The sequence below is a fragment of the Calidris pugnax genome, unplaced genomic scaffold, assembly GCF_001431845.1.
Source record: "Calidris pugnax isolate Ruff unplaced genomic scaffold, ASM143184v1 scaffold58, whole genome shotgun sequence".
NCBI lineage: Eukaryota > Metazoa > Chordata > Aves > Charadriiformes > Scolopacidae > Calidris > Calidris pugnax.
This window is the reverse complement of record NW_015090868.1, coordinates 8,471,363-8,484,014: the sequence shown is the minus strand read 5'-3', so window position 1 is coordinate 8,484,014 and position 12,652 is coordinate 8,471,363. Positions and strand designations below refer to the sequence as shown.

At 37.0% G+C, this 12,652-nt stretch overlaps 1 protein-coding gene across 1 annotated transcript in view; it reads left to right on the top strand.

Annotated features, from left to right (window-relative positions):
• TENM3 (teneurin transmembrane protein 3) overlaps positions 1-12,652 on the top strand; it is a 1,441,984-nt gene that overhangs the window by 472,166 nt on the left and 957,166 nt on the right. Inside the window, exon 5 of the mRNA XM_014945587.1 lies at positions 3,915-3,954. The gene's annotated coding sequence lies outside the window, so the exon portion shown is untranslated. The remainder of the gene's footprint in view (positions 1-3,914; positions 3,955-12,652) is intronic.

The following is a 12,652-nucleotide window of genomic DNA, read 5'->3' as shown; positions in this document are numbered from 1 at the left end:
GGGGAGTGGCAACTTTATACATGCAAAAATTTTTAACCCAACCTTTAATTGCCAGTCTAATCTGAGCCTCCGTGGAGGACAATGTGGTTTTACATCAAACTTCTGGTGAATAAGTTGATCTCTAAAACTTAAAAAACCCCGTCAATCTAAATTTTTTTCAAAATTCAGACTGAATTTGGAATTACTTCCTTTTTTCGTCCTGGAAGAGGGATTAGATCCACAAAACTAGCAGTGAGGAGACAACAACTCTTTCTCTCTTTCATCTTCCTCTCTCCACCCACTCACCTCCACCCCCATAAAGTTGAAGAACTCACCATATGGTTTTTTTAACGCAGTAGCCTCTATGTATAGGAGACTAGGTTTCAATTCCTTCCCCCTGGTAGAGATTTAAACCCTAATTTTGTACCTTCCAGCAGAATCACCTAGTCACTGGATATATTTTCACCTGAGCTACTCCAGCTGCTACTTTGACCCAGCCGTGCTCCTCCCCAGTGAACACTTTAACCACCAGACCAAAGAGTCGTTCTCTCTCTTTGACCTCAGTATTTAAATAATCCATGCAGAACAGCTTTTTCTGTGGGGATTGAGAGAAGCCAATTATAGATTTCTCACTGGTTTAAGAACTCTTCTGGGAAAGGGAAAATGTGGGTTCAGGAACGTGCAGACAAAGAGGGTCTTGAACCTGATTGTCCCACGTTGTATATCAGATGAGGCCCTAACCGCGGAGCTGTTGAATAAATGAAGAGAGGGAGGGATCCTCTTTACTTCCATGAATGATTTACAAAGAGTGTGTAAACCTAATATTTCCAGTTCCTTGGGTTTGTGCTTAAATAGCTTCTGCAGAGTTGCCTGCGTCTCTGGCAAGCGTACAGACTGATGATTGGACAAAAATACTGATTTTAGGAATGGTGAAGGATAAATCTCCACACTTTTTTCCCTAAATATTTCCTAAATAATTCTGTTAGTCTCAAATGAAATCAAAGCATGGTTTTATTTGGTAGTAAATGCAAAACTTTAATTAAAGTTGAGGGCTTGAGATGAGTGTGGAGGAGAGGGAAGACAACTGATTTTTTCAATGCCTCTTTTGTTAAAGCATCAAACTGAAAAACTATTAATACACAAAGCCCTGCTGCAAATGCTTCCATATTTCCTAACACTTCATTCAAGAACCTGTACTGAACTCGCCTGCTTTCGTTAAGAAGGTCTAAAAGAATTTGCTAGCCACAAGAGTGCTGATTCCAATTCAGACACAAAGATCAATACGAAAGCAACACTGCCTGTTTATTAATTCTGATTCCTCTTTCTGTACAGCTTATATTGCTAAAGAATGTGAGGAAAAACCAAAATAAAGGGATTTTTTTGATGGGGGAAAAAAAAAAGCCAGCAAAATCTTTCAGGCAAAGGTCAGCTATTGACCAGTTGCAGGAAAATATCTCAGTAGTAGTCTGCTGACACAGAACATGTTGTTAATTCTTGCAAATCTGTCCAAAACCCAGCAGGTTTGCTGATACCGGTTGTGAAACCTAGAGTTCCTGAGTCTTAATTCAGGGAATGATGAACCCTTCCTTTAGGGGTGTAGTAAAGGAATGAGAAAGGTAGCGTGTCATCCTCCAACAGGAAAAGGGCTTGTTTTTAATCTTGATTTCCCAATCTATCTATTTCTTTGTATCATTGAATGAATGGTCAAGAACATAAAGCACTTTCTTTCTTCAAGAGATAAACAAAAGGAAAGGTCAAGACATAATGCATAGAACGAAGTTTTACACAGAAGGGGTTGTCAAGCATTGGAAGCAGCTTCCCAGGGAGGCGGTGGAGTCACCATCCCTGGAGGTATTTGAAAGATGAGTACACATAGTGCTTAGAGATATGGTTTAGTGGTGGCTTTTGTTAGTGTTAGGTTGAGTGGTGGGCTCAATGATCTGAAAGGTCCCTTCCGACCCAGCCAATTCTGATTCTGTGCTTGCTAAACCTCCATGACTTGGTTTCTTCAGCTCTCCCTTTCAGAAGTTTACCTGGGAACATGAAGAAAGTTATCTCAGCATGTCTTTTTCAGGATTTCCCATGGTTAACTCTCTCCTGGCATACAGATTTTATTCTGTATCAAATCTGTGTCCTCCAACTTAACGCTTGTGCTGTCATTGTTCAGGTAAAATGTTCTTCAACCACATTTACCACCTGAAATCATCTTCTTACTTCATGTGGTATCGGAACAATAAAACTGATTTACAGGAACTTCCAAAAAAAACCATACCAAACCAACCAAACCCTAAACTGAAACTTTTGCAAACATGGGAACCTTTCCTGTCTTCTTTTTCTCAAAATCAAGCAAAGTTTAAAACAACTGAAACTTTTGCAAACATGGGAACCTTTCCTGCCTTCTTTTTCACAAAATCAAGCAAAGTTTAAAATTATGAAATATTAAAAAAAAAACAACCCTGTTTTTTTCACAATACATTTATGTTTAGCACATATGAAATTGCAATTCTCTGTGTTCTTCATTAGTAAGAAAGTTTTTATAAATGTATTGTTTGGCTTAGTTGGCATTAGGTGATCAGGTGTCTCTGGCTTTCTGCTTCAGGGCCTTCCTGTCTTGTTGAGTCAAGCCTGTGCTGGTGCCTTATGTATTACTTTGTCTCCCTTTATATTATTTAGTAGATCCAGTTAATCTCCAAATAAATGACTGATGCTTTGCAAAATGGTTTCCAATCCCATAAATATTTACCAATTGGAATAATAATGCTCAGTGCTGGAGTTAACACAAAATTTTCTGATATGGACTGATAAGTACATAGATATTTGGTGTGAAATTATGCTTAGATTCTACAGGATGTCCCTTCATTCACAAAAAAAATAATTTGAAAGTGTGTTTTTATGCTCTTGCTCAAGCAGTAAATTATTTAGGTCTCAAACGAGGAACTGGGAATGTACAAGTGCCACTTTCAATAAAGTATTTCTAACTAGACTTTTTAATTTGGTTTATATGAAGCAGACAAATGCTCGCTCTCTGTAGAACTGATATACTGCAGTAAAAATCGTGGAGTTTTTTTTCTTTTGTACTTGCACTTTATATTTACTTTCATATAAAAATGGGGCAAAATCCACATTTACCTGAAGCATAGCTATGTATGGTAGGATTAAGTCTTTCTATTAAATATTCCCTGCCTGGATGTCACACCAAGGCCACTTAAGTCACTTCAGCACCAGTCAGAGATGTTGAGAAACGCTTCTTCTGAGTGCTTTTAATTGTTCATCAAGACCTAACCCTTTGAACGTTGCTTTAAGGCGTTTTGGCTCCGCTCTGAGTCACTGAAGCAAAACTAGAGCATCTGGATGCAGTGTCAAAATAGCCCAGGCAGCTCCAGAGCAGCACCCAAGTGGATAATCTCAACACGGAATACAAACGCTGCATTAGCGAGCGCCGGAAGGCTACAGTTCATCTTCCTCGGAAATACAATAGAAGAAACTACAAGAAAAGTTAAAGGATGACACTTCTTTTTTTTTTTTTCCTCTTTTCCTTGGTATCTTCTCCTGCGTTTTGATGGTTTGTTGTATTTGGCAGCGTTTTCAATTCCTTTTCTGCCCTACTAATCCACTGATTTTTCTCTTCTTTCAACAAAGCAACACGTGATTTTTTACAGTTTACACGGTTTAGATGCGTGAATGCAAAAGAAGGTATCTAGTTGATGGTGCCAAAGCAACACGTGATTTTTTACAGTTTACATGGTTTAAAAGAAGGTATCTAGTTGATGGTGTTACCTCTGAATCAAAGCAGTGGAAGAAAAGTTATGATATTTCATTTCCTATTAGTAACATCCTCCTATTATATCTAATTATACTGTTAAATTGTATATAAAATTTCCATAATTTATGAGTTACGTGAAATTATATTTCTTTTGCTTTCTTTGTTCTTACAGATGGCAGCAAAACTGCATTCCATTGACTGAGAAGTGTACTGTAAGTAACTCATTGTTTCTCTTGTTGAGTTAGGCTTCACGTTTTATTTTTCTGAATCTGCTAAAATTCTGATAAAACTGGGTTCTTTCTTGGAAACTGGTGCACAATTAATACTCTGTAAGAGCCCATGAGACATCTGGCATGTGGCTACAGCTACAATCCCCAGGACAGATTTCTTTTGCCATAGGCAAGAATAGTTTATGTGAGGCTTAGGCCAACAGGTCAAGAAATATAAATGCAGAAGGATGCTAAACACACCACCTGACGTTGGGATCTGCCTGGAAATGCTCTATCACAAGTCTCTGACACGGCTGATCTGTAGGGACACACCAGAATGAATACTGGGGAGCAGAACTGGGGCACAGCAGCATATTTTATGGGGCACAGTTTAATTCCCAACTTCTTATTTTTCACACTATGCATTTAGGACTTTATATTTATATACAGCAAAACTAAATGCATACAGAAGAATTAGAGTGGTCTGAAGCTTTGTTGTTTTTATGCAATTCAAATACATGTATTTTCTGTATATATATGCATATAAAACCAACATACAATAAAACTGTTTGTAGTTCAATGATAGGAAAAAAAACTCTGCTAAAGACAGTCCTTCGCACTACTATTCAAACTATTCACACTACTCTTACAAATGCAGCACCAAAATATATTCCATTTGGAACATGTCAAGTAAATGGGTGACACTTTCTCTAACATGTCTAACTGCTGTTAATGTAGTTAGTATTCATTGTAATTACACTAATCATAATGAATTCATTTAGTATTAATGTGAACGTTATACATCTTTTTAGGAACTCCATTATAATTCAGCAATAATTAATGTACATATTAAATGAAGTGTTACTACTCAATGCTATTCTAAAGCCAGGTTGTTTGATATGAAAAGCTTTAGAGCAAGTTGTGTTTAAGCTGATTGGTATTCTGATTGTTGCCGAGAGGTACTCTGCCATGGCAAAGGGCAACTCGCATTGGGAGACTTGTTAACTTTTCAGAGAGATTCCATGTTTGCACTTGTCTGCTGATCCACTTAAAACTTTGAGGCAAGACACTTTATGGCCATGATAATGCAAAAAAAAATATCTATAACTATCCTAAAACCAGGAAAAATTTCTGATGTCTCAGACCTTATCCAATAAAGGAGACGTGTGTTTATAAGTGAAGTACGGCAACACCTGCATTTTAGGATTGTTTTTCCCTTCTGCTCTCCAAGAATAAGGCAAAACTGAGAACCAACTATTTTCCATGTATCAACCACCTACACAATTAGGTGTCTTGAAGGCAGCCATGCCCGCTCCAGGGAGCTACCTGAAAATAATGATTAGGGGGAACACAGCAGAAGGAGAATGGCCATGCTGGATGATGGTAAGAATTGTCTGGCCAGCATCCTGTCTCTGGGCACTGATTATAAAATATATGCCCAGAGAAAAGCAAGAATAAGAATAACATGATATTTTTCCAAACATTCCCCATCTGCCAACAGTTTTAGCTGAAGAAATTTCATCAGACGTGTATGGTTTCCAAATATTAAGATTTTGTTGGTTTTCTACTCCATCAATCGATTCCCATAAACCTATTTAAACCTTAACCAACAGTTTTAGCTGAAGAAATTTCATCAGATGCGTATGGTTTCTATTCCCATAAATCTATTTAAACCTTAAGATAGCGTCCTTTGACAATAATTTGCACAGGCCTACGACCCTGTTCATTTTGTGCATAAGGAACTATTCTTTTATTTGTTTTGAATGTGATTTCTTCTAGCTTCATCGAATTTATGTTGCATTGGATTTGATTGAGCTGGAAAAATAGTAAACAGTTAATGCCTCTTCCTTCCTTTCGCCATTAATGATTTTTGAGCCTCATCTATATTCTCTGGAGATCTTCTTTTCAAGAAAAGTGTCCTACTTTTTTACCTGTCCAGAAGCTGTTGATCATATTTGTACCCCCATTTTGGGTATTGTATGCTACATGTGGTTTTCAAAGTATGGAAGGGTCTTAGTTTCATGTTATTTTAAAAATCTTTCCCCAGCTTTTTTTCTCAGTTTCTTACTGAGTACTGACATTGAAGAGTTATGGAACTATTGGCTCATTTCTCCATGGTAATTATCAGTTCCAAGCCCATCGTGTTAAGTGCAATGTTATATTCCTGCTGCCCTGTGCATCACTTTACATTTTTGCAAACCCATGGCAGACTCCAACTAAGCAACTCCAGGCAACCAAATCACTCGCATTTAACAATTCAAAGTACTTCAGTAGGTCTGCAGAGCAGAAATTTCCTTTACAAAAGCCATCTCCACTCATCTTCACATCTAGCTCTCAGTACCTTTGCAATTTTAGGTGAGAGATAATGCACCGTCACTTGTCAATAAGCTGTTTCACCTGTGAATTGTCTTGTAACTCCTGAGTGAATGCTTTCTTATCCTAATGATTTGTTACTGTTCATTTTCTCATCGCTTCCTTTCTCCTTCAAGCAGATATTCCCACTGAGAGTTATTAGGACACATTATTACACAGCAAGCAATCTTTACCTGTAATTTCACAAAATATGCCAATGAAATGCTAATTAATAAGAAGTCAGGCAATCTATGAACTTCTGACTTCGCTTCTGCTGATATATTTGACCTTAGGTAAATCACTTAACCTCTGCATTTCTTTATTGTTTCCCTTTCTACAATGGGAATAAAGGAATTAGCGTTCTCTTTAAAATTGTTGAGCTTTACAGATTACATGTATTCTAGGTATTCTTATTTTTTCACACTAAAATTAACTACATTTTTTATTAGAATAGTGGATAAAATAGAAAAAAATAACAATTCTGAAATAGTTACCCCTACAAGAGACAATCAGAAACTAATTGGTACTGCACTAGATGTAAGAAAAGTTATCTGATATATGAAGTTGTTTCTCTATCTGAAAGCTGTGGGAGGGACTCTTGATCAGGCAGGAGTGGATAAAATAGAAAAAAATAACAATTCTTAAATAGTTACCCCTACGAGAGACAGAAACTAATTGGTACTGCGCTAGATGTAAGAAAAGTTATTTGATATATAAAGTTGTTTCTCCATCTGAAAGCTGGGGGGGGACTCTTGATCAGGGAGGGGAGTGACAGGATGAGGGGGAATGGTTTTAAACTGAAAGAGAGGAGATTTAGAGATATTACGAAGAAATTCTTTGCTGTGAGGGTGGTGAGAGCCTGGCCCAGGTTGCCCAGAGAAGCTGTGGCTGCCCCATCCCTGGAGGGGTTCAAGGTCAGGCTGGATGGGGCTTGGAGCAACCTGGTCTGGTGGGAGGTGTCCCTGCCCAGGGCAGGGGGTTGGAACTAGATGATCTTTAAGGTCCTTTCTAACCCAAACCATTCTGTGATTCTATCATTTTAGGCTCTATGGAATTCTTCTGCTAATATTGTCTTATAGGCCAGTGATAGTTGAGAACAGTCCTGGCTGCCTTAATGTCGTTCCATAACATGCCATTAGAAATCTTTTTTTTTATAAATAATGATGCAAAGTATTTAGTTCCAGCTACTATTACTGGTTTATGACCCTGTTTGCAAAAATACTGAACTCCACCAGCTGTGGTTGAAATGAAAGGGAGATGTGGATTCAAAATACATGTAGAAATAACATTACTGACACATGGAGCTGGTTAATATTTTCTAAAATTTTTACATCTTTCATTCTTGGGTTAAGTTTTAGTAAATATATGATTTACTATTTATGAAAATAATACTTTGTCCTTTCTTGTGAAGGATAACTTCACAAGTGGTGTTTCTGACTGTCTGCAGAGGTGGCAGAAATGTTTAAAAGTTTCAATGACATAATTAATAGCATTTGACTTTGTTGTTGAAAAAATACCAGGAATAATGTAATATATTGTATTTCATGTATATTTGGGGCCATATTAAATGGAATTTTTACTAACTGCTTTTTTTGCAACACCAACGGAAGTGTAGCCCTATCTTTCTGGTTTGGACTAGTTTGGATAGATAGTAGGTTATTCTTCTTTTTTAATCTGGCAAATTAATGTGTATTTTCCAGGCGATTATACTATCTTATCTTTCTTTTAAAATATATTCCATATATTTTGTTTTGTTTCCATAGATCTTCATTTTGGATCTCACTCCATTAACATTTGGTCTATTGTTGCCTTTTTCTTCCAACTTCTTTGTTGGAAGAAAGGCCTTCATAGCGTCCTTTGACAATAATTTGCACAGGCCTACGACCCTGTTCATTTTGTGCATAAGGAACTATTCTTTTATTTGTTTTGAATGTGATTTCTTCTAGCTTCATCGAATTTATGTTGCATTGGATTTGATTGAGCTGGAAAAATAGTAAACAGTTAATGCCTCTTCCTTCCTTTCGCCATTAATGATTTTTGAGCCTCATCTATATTCTCTGGAGATCTTCTTTTCAAGAAAAGTGTCCTACTTTTTTACCTGTCCAGAAGCTGTTGATCATATTTGTACCCCCATTTTGGGTATTGTATGCTACATGTGGTTTTCAAAGTATGGAAGGGTCTTAGTTTCATGTTATTTTAAAAATCTTTCCCCAGCTTTTTTTCTCAGTTTCTTACTGAGTACTGACATTGAAGAGTTATGGAACTATTGGCTCATTTCTCCATGGTAATTATCAGTTCCAAGCCCATCGTGTTAAGTGCAATGTTATATTCCTGCTGCCCTGTGCATCACTTTACATTTTTGCAAACCCATGGCAGACTCCAACTAAGCAACTCCAGGCAACCAAATCACTCGCATTTAACAATTCAAAGTACTTCAGTAGGTCTGCAGAGCAGAAATTTCCTTTACAAAAGCCATCTCCACTCATCTTCACATCTAGCTCTCAGTACCTTTGCAATTTTAGGTGAGAGATAATGCACCGTCACTTGTCAATAAGCTGTTTCACCTGTGAATTGTCTTCTAACTCTTGAGTGAATGCTTTCTTATCCTAATGATTTGTTACTGTTCATTTTCTCATCGCTTCCTTTCTCCTTCAAGCAGATATTCCCACTGAGAGTTATTAGGACACATTATTACACAGCAAGCAATCTTTACCTGTAATTTTACAAAATATGTCAATGAAATGCTAATTAATAAGAAGTCAGGCAATCTATGAACTTCTGACTTCGCTTCTGCTGATATATTTGACCTTAGGTAAATCACTTAACCTCTGCATTTCTTTATTGTTTCCCTTTCTACAATGGGAATAAAGGAATTAGCGTTCTCTTTAAAATTGTTGAGCTTTACAGATTACATGTATTCTAGGTATTCTTATTTTTTCACACTAAAATTAACTACATTTTTTATTAGAATAGTGGATAAAATAGAAAAAAATAACAATTCTTAAATAGTTACCCCTACGAGAGACAGAAACTAATTGGTACTGCGCTAGATGTAAGAAAAGTTATTTGATATATAAAGTTGTTTCTCCATCTGAAAGCTGGGGGGGGACTCTTGATCAGGGAGGGGAGTGACAGGATGAGGGGGAATGGTTTTAAACTGAAAGAGAGGAGATTTAGAGATATTACGAAGAAATTCTTTGCTGTGAGGGTGGTGAGAGCCTGGCCCAGGTTGCCCAGAGAAGCTGTGGCTGCCCCATCCCTGGAGGGGTTCAAGGTCAGGCTGGATGGGGCTTGGAGCAACCTGGTCTGGTGGGAGGTGTCCCTGCCCAGGGCAGGGGGTTGGAACTAGATGATCTTTAAGGTCCTTTCTAACCCAAACCATTCTGTGATTCTATCATTTTAGGCTCTATGGAATTCTTCTGCTAATATTGTCTTATAGGCCAGTGATAGTTGAGAACAGTCCTGGCTGCCTTAATGTCGTTCCATAACATGCCATTAGAAATCTTTTTTTTTATAAATAATGATGCAAAGTATTTAGTTCCAGCTACTATTACTGGTTTATGACCCTGTTTGCAAAAATACTGAACTCCACCAGCTGTGGTTGAAATGAAAGGGAGATGTGGATTCAAAATACATGTAGAAATAACATTACTGACACATGGAGGGTTTTAAACTGAAAGAGAGGAGATTTAGAGATATTACGAAGAAATTCTTTGCTGTGAGGGTGGTGAGAGCCTGGCCCAGGTTGCCCAGAGAAGCTGTGGCTGCCCCATCCCTGGAGGGGTTCAAGGTCAGGCTGGATGGGGCTTGGAGCAACCTGGTCTGGTGGGAGGTGTCCCTGCCCAGGGCAGGGGGTTGGAACTAGATGATCTTTAAGGTCCTTTCTAACCCAAACCATTCTGTGATTCTATCATTTTAGGCTCTATGGAATTCTTCTGCTAATATTGTCTTATAGGCCAGTGATAGTTGAGAACAGTCCTGGCTGCCTTAATGTCGTTCCATAACATGCCATTAGAAATCTTTTTTTTTATAAATAATGATGCAAAGTATTTAGTTCCAGCTACTATTACTGGTTTATGACCCTGTTTGCAAAAATACTGAACTCCACCAGCTGTGGTTGAAATGAAAGGGAGATGTGGATTCAAAATACATGTAGAAATAACATTACTGACACATGGAGCTGGTTAATATTTTCTAAAATTTTTACATCTTTCATTCTTGGGTTAAGTTTTAGTAAATATATGATTTACTATTTATGAAAATAATACTTTGTCCTTTCTTGTGAAGGATAACTTCACAAGTGGTGTTTCTGACTGTCTGCAGAGGTGGCAGAAATGTTTAAAAGTTTCAATGACATAATTAATAGCATTTGACTTTGTTGTTGAAAAAATACCAGGAATAATGTAATATATTGTATTTCATGTATATTTGGGGCCATATTAAATGGAATTTTTACTAACTGCTTTTTTTGCAACACCAACGGAAGTGTAGCATTGTCTTACAGGCCAGTGATAGTTGAGAACAGTCCTGGCTGCCTTAATGTCGTTCCATAACATGCCATTAGAAATCTTTTTTTTAATAAATAATGATGCAAAGTATTTAGTTCCAGCTACTATTACTGGCTTATGACCCTGTTTGCAAAGATACTGAACTCCACCAGCTGTGGTTGAAATGAAAGGGAGATGTGGATTCAAAATACTTGTAGAAATAACATTACTGACATATAGATCTGGTTAATATTTTCTAAAATTTTTACATCTTTCATTCTTGTGTTAAGTTTTAGTAAATATATGATTTACTATTTATGTAAAATAATACTTTGTCCTTTCTTGTGAAGGATAACTTCACAAGTGGTGTTTCTGATTGTCTGCAGAGGTGGCAGAAATGTTTAAAAGGTTCAATGACATAATTAATTGCATTTGACTTTCTTGTTGAAAAAATACCAGGAATAATGTACTACATTGTATTTCATATATACTTTGGGGCCATATTAAATTTAATTTTTACCAACTGCTTTTTTTGCGGCACCAATGGCAATGTAGCTTAGGTTCATTCCTATCTTTCTGGTTTGGACTAGTTTGGATAGATAGTAGGTTATTCTTCTTTTTTAATCTGGCAAATTAATGTGTATTTTCCAGGCGATTATACTATCTTATCTTTCTTTTAAAATATATTCCATATTCTCTTTTGTTTTGTTTCCATAGATCTTCATTTTGGATCTCACTCCATTAACATTTGGTCTATTGTTGCCTTTTTCTTCCAACTTCTTTGTTGGAAGAAAGGCCTTTGTTTTTATTCCCAGTTTTCTGTTTCCTGACTGAAATGGATGTTTACCTTTTTAATACTTGTGTGATGGCTGCTCTGGAGCTATTCTTTGGAAATGGGAATATTTAAGTTAAATCAATGTCTCAGTGCTACAGATAGTTCTTTTAGAATAGCATGAAGGGAAGACTGAGAAATGACTGTGCGGGAAGAGTCACAAAGAGTTTTCTCACTGAAATATCGGAAATCAGCTATTAATCTAAATAATCGTTGTCTTTAAACTGTGGTAGTTTTGAATCAATTTAATTCTTAGGAATTTCAAGAAACTGGGAGATACTTTTCTGTCTGCCTGGGATCCCAGCAAGGAGGATCGGATTGTGAGTTGCATGTTGTGTGGCCAGTGCTGGAGCGTTCTTAGGGATTCTGTCCCATTGCTATCACTTAAGCCTTGCTTTTCAAGATTAGGATTTGGACCTATCTCAGCAGAGGAATTAAAAAATAAGTGCCTAAAGACATGCTGTCTAACAGATACGCAATACACCATATTTTAGCCCAGAGCCTCTTTCTATAGTGTTATTTAAGCTCTCAGAAAAATAGTATTTACAATGAAAACCTTTAACAATCTCTTACCACGCTTGCTAGCAGGCACTGATTTAATGCTAATGTGACAGCTCAGATTTTAGTGAGAGACACTTTTATTTCCCTGATAAGAGAAGTGTTACACATTCTGAAAACCAGACAGATTTTTCTGGCCAGTGTCTCCTCATGTTTGTGCCAGTAGGGATTTGCTGACTACTCAAATTATCTTTCACAGGTTAGCACATGTCTGTCTTATATAGAAATGTTTATCTTCCTTTCTGGCGTTTCTCTAAATGGTTGCATTTTTTAAAAAAAAAATGAAAACAGACTTTGTTGTTGTTAATAAGTGTCTCCCTAATGTTCCCCCAAAAAGCCTGCTAGACTTTTATAATGTAACGCATCAATTTAGGATGAGCTTGCGTTCTGGCAAATCAAATTATTACAACTCCCTAATGTTCCCCCAAAAAGCCTGCTAGACTTTTATAATGTAACGCATCAATTTAGGATG